Below are 13,571 nucleotides of genomic sequence, written 5' to 3' on the forward strand. Positions count from 1 at the left end.
TGCTCATCAAAAAGAATCCACTAACAAGGTTGATCAAGTCTTGTTAACAAACTCATTCTGATAATCATGAAACCGGAGAAATTTTGAATAACATTAAGTTACCTCAATGGGGATATGCACATCCCCAATAATAAGAATATCATATTTCTTCTTAACAGTAGGAAGAGGAAATTCAAAACCTCCAAATATAATCGATGGAATTTTTCCAATAGAGTTGATACTATGAACTTGAGGTTGTTTCCTTGGAAAGTGTACCGTATGCTCATTACCATTAACATGAAATGTTGCATTGCCTTTGTTGCAATCAATAACAGCCCCTGCAGTATTAAGAAAAGGTCTTCCAAGAATAATAGACATACTATCATCCTCGGGAATATCAAGTATAACAAAGTTCGTTAAAATAGTAACGTTTGCAACCACAACAGGCACATCCTCACAGATACCGACAGGTATAGCAGTTGATTTATCAGCCATTTGCAAAGATATTTCAGTAGGTGTCAGCTTATTCAAGTCAAGTCTACGATATAAAGAGAGAGGCATAACACTAACACCGGCTCCAAGATCACATAAAGTAGTTTTAATATAATTTCTTTTAATGGAGCAAGGTACAGTATGTACTCCGGGTCTCCAAGTTTCTTTGGCATTCCACCCTTAAAAGTATAATTAGCAAGCATGGTGGAAATCTCAGCTTCCGGTATCTTTCTTTTATTAGTAATGATATCCTTCATATATTTAGCATAAGGATTTGTTTTGAGCACATCAGTTAATCTCATACGCAAAAAGATAGGCCTAATCATTTCAGCAAAGCGCTCAAAATCCTCATCATCCTTTTTCTTGGATGGTTTTGGAGGAAAAGGCATGGGTTTCTGAACCCAAGGTTCCCTTTCTTTACCATGTTTCCTATCAACAAAGTCTCTTTTATCATAATGTTGATTCTTTGATTGTGGGTTATCAAGATCAATAGCAGGTTCAATTTCTACATCATTATCATTACTAGGTTGAGCATCATCATGAACATCATCATTAATATTTTTACTAGGTTCATGTTCATTACCAGATTGTGTTTCAGCATTAGACATAGAAATATCATTTGGATTATCAGGTGGTTCAGCAATAGGTTCACTAGAAGTTTGCACAGTTCTATCATTTTTCTTCTTCTTCTTCTTCTTCTTTTTAGAAGAACTAGGAACATCAATATTATTTCTTTGAGAATCTTGCTCGATTCTCTTAGGGTGGCCTTTAGGATACAAAGGTTCCTGAGTCATTCTACCAGTTCTAGTAGCCACTCTAACAGCATAATCATTTTTCTTACTATGCATTTCATTAAGCACTTCTTTTTGAGCGTTAAGTACTTGTTCTACTTGAGTGGTAACCATAGAAGCATGTTTGCTAACAAGTTTAAGTTCACATTTAATATTAGACATATAATCACCCAAGCGTCTAATCATATAAGCATTTTCTTTTAATTGTCTACCAAAATAAGCATTGAAGTCATCTTGCTTAAACATAAAGTTATCAAGCTCATCCAAGAACTGACTAGCAATTTTAGTAGGAGGGACTTCAGCTTTATCATATCTGTAGAGAGAATTTACCTTTACTACCTCTGTCGGGATATCGGGATCAGGGGGTTCTTCAATAAATAAAGAATTAAGATCATATGTTTCTTCAACAGGCAGTGAATTAAGACCATGTATTTCTTCAATAGGAGGTAAATTCTTAACGTCTTCAGCTTTAATTCCTTTTTCTTTCATAGCTTTCTTTGCCTCTTGCATATCTTCGGGATTGATAAATAGAACACCTCTATTCTTCGGAGTTGGTTTAGGAATAGGCTCAGTAATTGGAGCAGGAGTTGGCTCAGGAGCTGGCTCAGGAGGTGCCCAATTATTTTCATTTGTCAACATATTATTCAATAAGATTTCAGCATCATCCAGTGTTCTTTCCCTGAAAAGAGAACCAGCACAACTATCCAGGTAATCTCTGGAAGCATCGGTTAGTCCATTATAAAAGATATCAAGTATTTCAGGTTTCTTAAGAGGATGATCAGGCAAAGCATTAAGTAACTTGAGAAGCCTTCCCCAAGCTTGTGGGAGACTCTCTTCTTTAATTTGCACGAAGTTGTATATTTCCCTCAAAGCAGCTTGTTTCTTATGAGAAGAGAAATATTTAGCAGAGAAGTAATAAATCATATCCTGGGGACTACGCACACAACCAGGATCAAGAGAATTAAACCATATCTTAGCATCACCCTTTAATGAGAACGGAAATATTTTGAGTATATAAAAGTAACGTGATCTCTCCTCATTAGTAAACAGGGCAGCTATATCATTTAATTTAGTAAGATGTGCCACAACAATTTCAGATTCATAGCCATAAAACGGATCAGATTCAACCAAAGTAATTATATCAGGATCAACAGAGAATTCATAATCCTTATCAGGAACACAAATAGGTGAAGTAGCAAAAGCAGGGCCGGGTTTCATTTTATCTCTAAGTGATTCTTTGTTCCATTTAACTAATAACCTCTTAAGCTCATATCTATCTTTGCAAGCTAAAATAGCGGCAGAAGATTCCATATCAAAAAGATAGCCCTCAGGAATAACAGGCATATTTTCATCACCACTATCATCATCGTATTCAGATTAAATAATTTCTTTTTCTCTAGCCCTAGCAATTTGTTCATCAAGAAATTCAGTAAGGGGCACAGTAGTATCAGGCATAGAAGCAGTTTCATCATAAGTATCATGCATAGCAGAAGTGGCATCATCAATAACATGAGACATATCAGAACGAATAGCAGAAGCAGGTGTAGGTGTCGCAAACTTACTCATAACAGAAGGTGAATCAAGTGTAGAGCTAGATGGCAGTTCCTTACCTCCACTCGTAGTTGAGGGATAGATCTTGGTTTTTGGATCTCTCAAGTTCTTCATAGTGTCCAGCAGATATAAATCCCAAGTGACTCAAAGAATAGAGCTATGCTCCCTGGCAACGAAGCCAGAAATTAGTCTTGATAACCCACAAGTATAGGGGATCGCAACAGCTTTCGAGGGTAGAGTATTCAACCCAAATTTATTGATTCGACACAAGGGGAGCCAAATAATATTCTCAAGTATTAGCAGCTGAGTTGTCAATTCAACCACACCTGGAAACTTAGTATCTGCAGCAAAGTGTTTAGTAGCAAAGTAATATGATAGTGGTGGTAGAGGCAACAAAAGTAAAGACAGCAAAAGTAATGTTTTTGGTATTTTGTAGTGATTGTAACAGTAGCAGCGGGAAAGTAAATAAGCGTAAACCAGTATATGGAAAACTCGTAGGCACCGGATCAGTGATGGATAATTATGCCGGATGCGGTTCATCATGTAACAGTCATAACATAGGGTGACACAGAACTAGCTCCAATTCATCAATGTAATGTAGGCATGTATTCCGTATATAGTCATACGTGCTTATGGAAAATAACTTGCATGACATCTTTTGTCCTACCCTCCAGTGGCAGCGGGGTCCTATTGGAAACTAAGGGATATTAAGGCCTCCTTTTAATAGAGAACCGGAACAAAGAATTAGCACATAGTGAATACATGAACTCCTCAAACTATGGTCATCGCCGGGAGTGGTCCCGATTATTGTCACTTCGGGGTTGCCAGATCATAACACATAGTAGGTGACTATAGACTTGCAAGATAGGATCAAGAACTCACATATATTCATGAAAACATAATAGGTTCAGATCTGAAATCATGGCACTCGGGCCCTAGTGACAAGCATTAAGCATAGCAAAGTCATAGCAACATCAATCTCAGAACATAGTGGATACTAGGGATCAAACCCTAACAAAACTAACTCGATTACATGATAAATCTCATCCAACCCATCACCGTCCAGCAAGCCTACGATGGAATTACTCATGCACGGCGGTGAGCATCATGAAATTGGTGATGGAGGATGGTTGATGATGACGACGGCGACGAATCCCCCTCTCCGGAGCCCTGAACAGACTCCAGATCAGCCCTCCCGAGAGGTTTTAGGGCTTGGCGGCGGCTCCGTATCGTAAAACGCGATGATTTCTTCTCTCTGATTTTTTTCTCTCCGAAAGCAAATATATAGAGTTGGAGTTGCCGTCGGAAGGCATCCAGGGGTCCCACGAGGTAGGGGGCGCGCCCTAGGGGGGGCGCCCCCCAGCCTCGTGAGAAGGGTGTGGGCCCCCTGGTCTTCATCTTTGGTGAGGATTTTTTATTGTTTTTTCTAAGATGTTCCGTGGAGTTTCAGGTCATTCCGAGAATATTTGTTTTCTGCGCATAAAACAACACCATGGCAATTCTGCTGAAAACAGCATTAGTCCGGGTTAGTTCCATTCAAATCATACAAGTTAGAGTCCAAAAGAAGGGCAAAAGTGTTTGGAAAAGTAGATACGACGGAGACGTATCATCTTGCTTAATGCGTTACTCTGTTCTTATGAACTTAATACTTTAGATATATGCTGGATAGCAGTCGATGTGTGGAGTAATAGTAGTAGATGCAGAGTCATTTCGGTCTACTTGACACAGACATGATGCCTATATTCACGATCATTGCCTTAGATATCTTCATAACTATGCGCTTTTCTATCAATTGCTCAGTAGTAATTTGTTCACCCACCGTAATACATGCTATCTTGAGAGAAGCCACTAGTGAAACCTATGGGCCCCGGGTCTCATTCTTATTATATTGCATCTCTTTTATTTACATCGCATCTCGTTTACTATTTTGCAATCTTTACTTTCCAATCTATACAACAAAAATACCAAAAATATTTACTTTACTATCTTTGTTAGATCTAACTTTTGCGAGTGATTGTGAAGGGATTGACAATCCCTTTATCGCGTTGGTTGCAAGGTTCTTGATTATTTGTGCAGGTACTAGGTGACTTGTGTGTTGTCTCCTACTGGATTGATACCTTGGTTCCCAAAAACTGAGGGAAATACTTACGCTACTTTGCTGCATCACCCTTTCCTCTTCAAGGGAAAACCAACGCATGCTCAAGAGGTAGCATCGCCAAAGACCAGGAGGGGGGTCCCTTCTGGCGAACAAAGAGGGGGGCTCGATCTGCCCGAGCTCTCTCCGAAGACGGTCCACAAGTCGCCCATTCCAGCCTCCACCGAAGGAGGAGCCGAGGTGCCGCCACCTGTGCTACCCATAGCAGAGCGGGCCGAAACTGGGTGGCCGGCCGTGATGGAGGAGGCTTTGAATACCTCCTCCATCGTCGAAGAACACCGCACCCTAATGGACGCAGTTTTACAAAGCATTCAGTCCGTTGATAGTTGATTGAAGGAGGCTTTTGACGGCCTCTTCACGGGCTTCAAGGTAAACCATGTAATGCCCTTTTGCAAAGAAAATTTATTACTTAAGGTCATGAAACCCTCATATATAGTAGCCCCCGAGGCATGAGTGAGTTTGAAAAACTCATGCGGGGTCGAATTGTTCAGAAATGCCTATGATAGCAAAAAGTATCGTAGCCCCCGAGACTCTTGGCAGGTTTGAAAAAACCTGACGGAGGATCTAAAATCGGTAAATGGGGAGTCTGACGTGCATAAGCTGTTGTGCAGGCCTCATCTTCAGTGGCAGGTGCCAACGCTGTGGAGCTGGCCGAGGTGAGTCGAAAGCTCAAGAGCTCCGATGAGGAGCATGACCTTCTCAATAAGCAGTTCGATGAAGCGTAAGCTAAGTCCGGACTAGACTGTTTAATACCATGGTTTTCCTCATCAAGCAAGGTATTCGGGTTTATCCTTAATAGAGGGGCGCTTATTATGACTGCAACTATCACCGTTGAGGTCGAGAACCTCAAGGCCGAGCTGAAGAAGGCGAAGCGAGAGGCCGTGGAACAGAAGGCGGCGGTCGAACGACCGGCCGCCGAACTGACGATGGTGAAGCCCGCCAGTGACAAGCATGAGGCCAGAGCGGCCGAGGTGCAGCTGGAGCTCAAGGATGCCATCATAAAATGTGAGGACCACGAGCAAAAAGGCAAGGATCAGGCCATCGAGCTATCCTCAGTGAGGTCAGAGATCCAGGAGGCGAGGTCGGAGGCATGAGGTGCCCGAGAAGAACTCCGCCAAGTCAGGCTTATTGCAGATGGTAAGTCGTACTTACTGCAAAGTGTCTTTGGTGGTAACAGGTTCGCTTTGCTCACACGAGTATGTCGTTCCCCATGCACTTTTGTGGACCTTCCGAGGAGTACGGCAAATGCGGCAAGGAACTTTGCGTCCCAGGAGGGCGATGCCGAGCATAGGTTGTTTTGGGTGCAGTTCCACGCGCCCGAGCACCCTCCCCTCCTTAACAACCAGATGAAGCAGTTGAGGGAGTTGCATCGGATGGCGGAGCCAGTCATGAAGGAACTCTATGTCAGGTTATGACCTTCAGGGCCGCTGCCGAGCAGCTACTTCAGCTTAGTGCAAAAGCTATGTGACACCGTGCCCCAGGTTGACGTCTTGAAGCGCTTCGTATGCATTAAGGGAGCTCGGATGGCCTTCACAAACACCATGGTGCACTGGCCAAAGATCAAGCCAGCTGAGATGGCCACTGGACCCCCGCCTCCTGGGAAGGAGCATAGGTGCCCAGAGCAGTATTTTCCCATCGCAATGGATGGTGCTCAGGCGATAGAGGCCCGGTGCCCAAAAGATGTAATCTATGAATGAGCATACTATCATGTATCCGATGACAGTTAAACTTTTGTGCTTTAGGATGTAGGTGTTTTGCATGGTATACCATGATTTGTTTGGTTATTTTGACTCCCGTGCGGTTGTTTTATACTGAAAGTTACCATTCGATGACTTCAGCCCCCTTGTATATGCTACAATGGGTGTTTTCTTCCTTAACACTATATCCCTTAGCCGACATCTATGTGCCTGGAGGCGGTAGTGTGTAAGGGAAACAAGGAAATCAGACTATTCGGCTTTAGTGCTTTCACTTAACCATAGGAGCTTCAATTCGGGGGCCATTGACTAGCCCCCAGTTTTTTGTGATATTCAGACGAGCCGAGGTAGAGACCATTATCACTTGGTTTGTGTGAATACAAACCCTTTGTATAACACGACATAACCTCCATCAATTTTTAGTTTAACACTTGTCATCGGATCACCGACCAGTTCTCGCTTATTATGACAGTCAATTTCCGGCTCTCTCCACTGAGGTACTTCACCAGGCGAGTTGGAAGTACAATCCTAGTGGTTCTCCCTTTACCATCCTAGCCGAACATGCGAAATGTAAGAGGGTAAACACAGGAGCCAGGCAACCCAACTATTGACCCAAGAAATAATTCAGAACCGATTCATATAATGCAATATCCGAGACGCCAAGCATATGAGATAGAAAATAGTGCCGAAATGATGCTTTGGGTGAGCTTTATAGTCGAGCCCCCGGTTTATTAGCCGATCGCATCTAAATAAAACATGTATCAAACTAGTTTGTTTCAGCATCGAAAGCGGAAAGAGCTATGCAACATAAATGACTGCAATGGGACCGTAAAGAATGGTCTTTATTTCCGATGAACTCGTGATGTCTAACCGTACAATTTGAACTGCCGAAGCAACTGTTCTAGATACTTTGAAGAATAAGCTTTACATAGGAAAGGTTTACACAGGGCCTTCATGAAAGGTTTGACATCCCTATTGTGCCCTGCTGCATGTCTGCGCCTTTGCTCTTGGGGGGGGGGGTGCTCCATGGAGGAGATAGTAATCGGCAGACGGGCCCTTGAGAGAGGGCCTTGAGAGGTCGCCGCAATATATTAGCTTGATGTTGGTAGGTCCTAGATGGTACCTATTATTGTCCGAAGATGTGTTTAACCATAGCTCGGTCAAGTCGAACACCTGGCCCTTGGATAGTTGGTCCCCACAGTTGCCCATGATATTTTGAGCGTGAAGTCAGATGCACGTACTTTACGACTAGTGGGGTCATGCTGTGGGTGATACGTCTCCAATGTATTTATAATTTTTGATTGTTCCATGCTATTATATTATCTGTTTTAGATGTTTTATATGCATTAATATGTTATTTTATATTATTTTTGGGACTAACCTATTAACCTAGAGCCCGGTGCCCAGTTTCTATTTTTTCCTTGTTTTTGAGTTTCACAGAAAAGGAATATCAAATGGAGTCCAAACAGAATAAAACTTTCACGGTGATTTTTTTCTTGGACCAGAAGACACCCATAAAACTTGAGGAGAGGGCCAGAAGAGTCCCGAGGGAACCACAAGCCCTCAGGGCACACCCTAGGGGGGCGCCCCTAGCTTGTGGCCCCTTGGGAGTCCACCGACCTCAATCTCAGCTCTATAAATCCTAAAATATTCCAAAACCACCAGAAGCGTCCACCAAAATACTTATCCGACACCGTAACCTTTTGTTCCCGTGAGATCCCATCTTGGGGCCTTTTCCGGCACCCTGCCGGAGGGAGATTCAATCACGGAGGGCTTCTACATCAACCCTATTGCCTTTCCGATGAAGCGTGAGTAGTTTACCATAGACCTACGGGTCCATAGCTAGTAGCTAGATGGCTTCTTCTCTCTCTTTGATCTTCAATACAATGTTCTCCTCGATGTTCTTGGAGTTCTGTTCGATGTAATATTCTTTTGTGGGAGCGTGCTCCTATTTATGTTGAGCGTGGGAAGACTCCAGGAGCTGAGATGGGTGAGGGAGTCCTGGATTAAGGGGTCCTTGGGCATCCGGCCTGTGTGACATGGGTCGGACTAATGGGCTATGAAGATACAAGGCAGAAGACTCTGTTCCGTGTTCGGATGGGACTCTCCTTGGCGTGGATGGCAAGCCTGGCGTTCGGATATTAAGATTCCTTTCTCTGTAACCGACTTTGTACAACCCTAGGCCCCTCCGGTGTCTATATAAACCGGAGGGTTTAGTCCATAGGGGCAATGTAGGATCGGAGGTATGTCTAGAGGGGGGTGATTAGACTACTTGACCAAATAAAAATCTATCCTTTTCCCAATTTTAGTCTTTGGCAGATTTTAGCTATCTTAGCACAAGTCAAGCAATCTTGACACAATTCAAGCAAGCATGCAAAGAGTCTATGAGCAGCGGAAAGTAAAGCATGCAACTTGCAAGAATGTAAAGGGAAGGGTTTGGAGAATTCAAACGCAATTGGAGACACAGATGTTTTTGTCGTGGTTCCGATAGGTGGTGCTATCGTACATCCACGTTGATGGAGACTTCAACCCACGGAGGGTAAGGTTGCGCGAGTCCACGGAGGGCTCCACCCACGAAGGGTCCACGATGAAGCAACCTTGCCTATCCCATCATGGCCATCGCCCACGAAGGACTTGCCTCACTAGCGGTAGATCTTCACCCTTCATCCGCTAGAGGAACGGGAATGTTTGAGGAACCAAGTTGAGGTGTTAGAAACAGCCTCCAAGGGTTCACTGTGGATCGTGTAGATCCTCTGTGGTGAGAGGTTCTTCATTGTTTACCACACAACTACTACTTGAGGAACCAGAACACGAAGTTTACTATCAGAGGGGTTGTGATGTTGATGATGAACTCCTTGGTCTTGTGCTTCAAATGATAGTCTCCCCAACACTCAACTCTCTTTCACAGGATATGAATTTGATGGAAAGAAGATTTGAGTGGAAAGCAACTTGGGAAGGCTAGAGATCAAGATTCATATGGTGGGAATGGAATATCTTGGTCTCAACACAAGTGTAGGTGGTTCTCTCTCAGAAAATGTGTATTGGAAGTGTAGGTATGTTCTGATAGCTCTCTCCAGAAATGAAGAGTGGGTGGAGGGGTATATATAGCCTCCACACAAAAACTAATCGTTACACACAATTTACCAATCTCGGTGAGACCGAATTGAGAAACTCAGTCGGACCGATTTAGCAAACCTAGTGACCGTTAGGATTTTCGGTGGGACTGAGATGCAACTCGGTAGGACCGATATGGTTAGGGTTAGGGCATAACGTAATCTCGGTGTGACCGATTACACAAACTCGGTGGGACCGATTTTGGTAATAAGCTAACCAGAGAGTTGGTCAGGTAAACTCGATGGGACCGATCGCTCATTTTGATGGGACCGAAATGTTACAAAAGGGAATAGAGAGTTTACATTGCAATCTCAGTGGGACCGATCGCTCATCTCGGTAGGACCGAAACATTACGAAGGGAAATAGAGAGATTACAACCCCATCTCGGTGTGACCGAAATCCCTATCGGTGAGACCGATTTGCCTAGGGTTTGTGGCAGTGGCTATGACATCTAAACTCGGTGGCGCCGGATAGAAAGAATCAGTGGGGTTGAGTTTGACTTTTGGTTTAGGTCATATGTGGATGTGGGAAGGTAGTTGAGGGTTTTGGAGCATATCACTAAGCACTATGAAGCAAGCAAGCCATTAAACAACACCTCATCCCTCGTTGATAGTGTTGGCTTTTCCTATAGACTCAATGTGATCTTGGATCACTAAAATATAAAATGTAGAGTCTTGAGCTTTGAGCTTGAGCCAATCTTTTTGTCCTTAGTATTTTGAGGGGTCCACTTTCCTCATCCATGCCATGCCATTCATTGAGCTTTTCCTGAAATATTAATCTTGGAATAGCATTAGCTCAATGAGCTATATGTTGTTAGGAATTACCAAAACCACCTAGGGATAGTTGCACTTTCAATCTCCCCCTTTTTGGTAATTGATGACAACATATAGATCAAAGCTTCGACAAATGATAATAAGAGTGAAAAACATTGTCGCTTTGAGAAGTATGTGAAAAGCAAGAGCTCCCCCTAAATTTGTGCATAGTTTATGATTTTCTTTGGACTGCAAATGCACAAAGAGTTAGGGGCGTGGGTTACTCTTCCATGTCACATACATCTTGGTGGAGCGCTCAAAATGATAATAATTAAATACATGCACTCATCACCAAGCAAAGTGAATGATCATATAGGGATAAAATGATAATGTCATCCAACAAGCATTAAGGTAGCTTATGTCAAACACACGTGATCATCCAAGTATCACAAAGACAGAAAGTATCTCAAACAAGCAAAGCAAATAAAGTTCAACCGCCAAAGCAAGAGAGAATAAAAGGCAACGCTCTCTCTCGAAGCCTATGATCTATACATTTTTCTCCCCCTTTGGCAACAAGTTACCAAAAAGTTCCTAGAAAATGCATAGCACTAAATCGTCTCTCAGGCTTGGTCTTCAGGTGGTGGTGTCCGGATAACTCCAAGAACGAAGGCTTCAGTCAAAGTAGATGGAGCTGATGGAGTAGGTGCTAGAGCTGGTGGCACTGAAGCTGTAGCTGGTGCAGATGAAGTGGCTCTGGTGTCTGGAACAGGCACTGCAGCAGATCTCTGAGCTCTAGGCACTCTAGAAAATGCATCAGTGGTTGTCTTGCCCTTCCTCTCCTGCATATCATCTTGAAGTTGCTCCACAATAGACTGGATCTCAGTTACCTTCACATCCAAGTCATAGAACTTTTGCTCCACGATCCTTTCCAGGCTCTCCTGGTTTTGAGTCAGGGTGGCCAGTCCCTTCTCAATCCTCAGAGTGGAGGCAATCAAGTAACCAAGCTGATCTTGCTTGCTCTTCAGAAGATACTGAGATGCTTCTTCAGTAGTTGGCATCCTTGCAGCCTTTTCAGCCTTTGCCTTCTCCTTCTTGGCTTGTGCGTGCACAGAAGATGGTTCATCCTCATTCATGACCACAGTGTTGTCCTCAAATTCTGGGTAGATTGGCAGGTGCTCATTGTCCAGCAGATATGTGCCTGTGCCCATCTTGGAGTTAATCATCTCCTGGATCTGTGGGGCATACCCACAACTTCTCTTCTGATCTGCAGCTGTCCTCTTTATAGTTTCCACTATGAGGCTCATGACTTTGAACTTCTGTGGGACATCAAAGATGTGAAGCAAGTTTATTGCGTGGCCTCTGATCATCTTGTGATGACCTGACTTTGGCAAGAGAGTGTGCCTGAGGATCCAGTTGATAGTTGTCAAGCCTGACAGAAGGTAATGTACAGATCCAAACTTATGTGTCTCAAGAGCAGCATCTGGGATCTCATTGTACATGTGTGCCATGGAGTTGTGATCCTTCTTCTTCTTGGCATAGACATCCAAGTCATCTTCACTCTCTTCTGGAGCATTGATCAATTTAGCCCATTCTGCAACTGTGGACTGGTACCTCGTACCTTCAGACATCCAGACAATCCTTCCATCTGGGTAGAAGTGAGCTGTGGAGTAAAACTGCATGATAAGCTCATCATTCCATTTTGTGAGCTTCTGAGCCACAAACTCATCAACTCCACACGCCTTGAAACTGTCATACACACCTGGATAATGTTCATCATTCTCCTTGATGTAGTCCCAGTTTACTCATCTCATGTCACACACTATTGGTTTCTTGTCAAGCAAGATGGTCTCATAGAAGTCCTACTGTTCCTTTGTATGGAACCTGTAGTCCACAATAGTCCTTCTCTTGGTGGCATATGGATCTGACTCTCTCCATAGCCTTAGACCCGAGTCCTTCCTGATCTTCATGTTCTCAGCTACTGGATGAGCATCATTGTGATCTGGAATTTTTGGCTTCAACTTCCTCAAGACATGTGACTCATCATCTTCTTCTTCCATTTCAGCTTCAGGCACTGGGCCTTGTTCTTCTCCTCAGCAGGGATGTTCCCGGTGCTCCACTTTGGTTTTGGCTTTGGAGCTGGAGCAGCAGCCTTAGGAGCAGTCTTAGGCTTAGATGGAACAGCCCCTGCCCTGATGGCATCATCCATAAGCTTCTGAGCTTTGGGTGCTGGTGCAACATCTTCTTCCTCTTCCTCTTCAGAATCTCTCATGATTGAGGATCTCCCAAGCACTCTAGCAGTGGTCTTCTTGACCCTCTCTTTCCTCTTCTTCTCTGCCACAACCTGCTCTTTGGGTGCATATCCCAAAGTCTCTTGAGTAGATGCTCTGGCCTTAGACATTGGAATTCTCTTGGCAGGCACTTGGGTCTTTAGACCTGGCTTAGTTGTAGCAGCAGTGCTATATTCCTTATTAACCACTTTCTTCTTGGAAGTGGCCTCATCCTCAACTGCCACGTAGTCTTCATCCTCAGATTCAGAAGTTTTCTTCTTTCTGGCCCTGGTGGCAGCTTTGGGTAAGTTGCTTGGGGTGCTCCTGCTTCCATCATCTGAGCTGCTAGAGGGGCTAGTGCCCTCACTCAAGTGAACCTTCTCCTCTGACTTGTTCTGGCTGTCACTCTGATCAGACATATTGCAAACACTGACAGCAGACCCTGTGCATTGATATAGATGAGATAGAGTGGATGAGCATCACAAAATACAGAGGTTTTTGGAAAAGAAAGAATTAAAAACTTAGTTTTAGTTTTCCACATAAAGCATTTCAGATCAACCAATTTTTAAACTCGGTGATACTGAAGCAGCTGCTGGAACCTAAACTAGTGAACTCGGTCAGACTGAGTCACAGTTCGGTGGCATCGAGACTGCTAGGGTTTCACAAAGTCCTGAACTCGATCACACCGATTTGCAATTCTCGGTTAGACCGAGAATTACATGTGCAATGGCGTGAGCTGAATCGGTGCTACCGAGTTCCACCAACTCGGTGGGTCC

This window comes from Triticum urartu, chromosome 7 (assembly GCF_003073215.2).
Source record: "Triticum urartu cultivar G1812 chromosome 7, Tu2.1, whole genome shotgun sequence".
NCBI classification, from domain to species: Eukaryota; Viridiplantae; Streptophyta; class Magnoliopsida; order Poales; family Poaceae; genus Triticum; species Triticum urartu.